The sequence below is a fragment of the Pygoscelis adeliae genome, unplaced genomic scaffold (assembly GCF_000699105.1).
Source record: "Pygoscelis adeliae isolate BGI_AS28 unplaced genomic scaffold, ASM69910v1 Scaffold27, whole genome shotgun sequence".
Classification (NCBI taxonomy): Eukaryota; Metazoa; Chordata; class Aves; order Sphenisciformes; family Spheniscidae; genus Pygoscelis; species Pygoscelis adeliae.
In genome coordinates, this window is record NW_008825410.1 from 371,767 (window position 1) to 372,155 (window position 389).

A 389-nucleotide genomic window follows, 5' to 3' on the forward strand; every position below is an offset into this window, starting at 1 on the left:
GGGGGGCGGGGGGGGGGGAGAAAGCCCCTCTTCTTGCTTTCAGTCATTTGAGCGGCTGCCTGCAGTAAGGCAATAACCTGTTTTATAGGTCAGACAAGAGCCGTGAAAATAGGAACCGCGGAGTTTACACTGAGCCTCCATTTCTGTCTCTTTTTTTAGGGAGAATCTGTGTTACGTCAATTAAATGTTTCTGCTCCTTGTTCGGCGGTGCGCCTATTTACACGTGATTTGGGAGGATAAGCAATGGTTTATCTGCCAGGAATATAGACCCGATAAATCCCGACACGCACCCACGCCCCGGGTGTCTGTGTGAACACCCTCCGCGGACACGACCGTCAAGGCCGCGGGAAAAGCTCCCGGGCCCCCTGGCCTCCTTATTTACCTTTAGG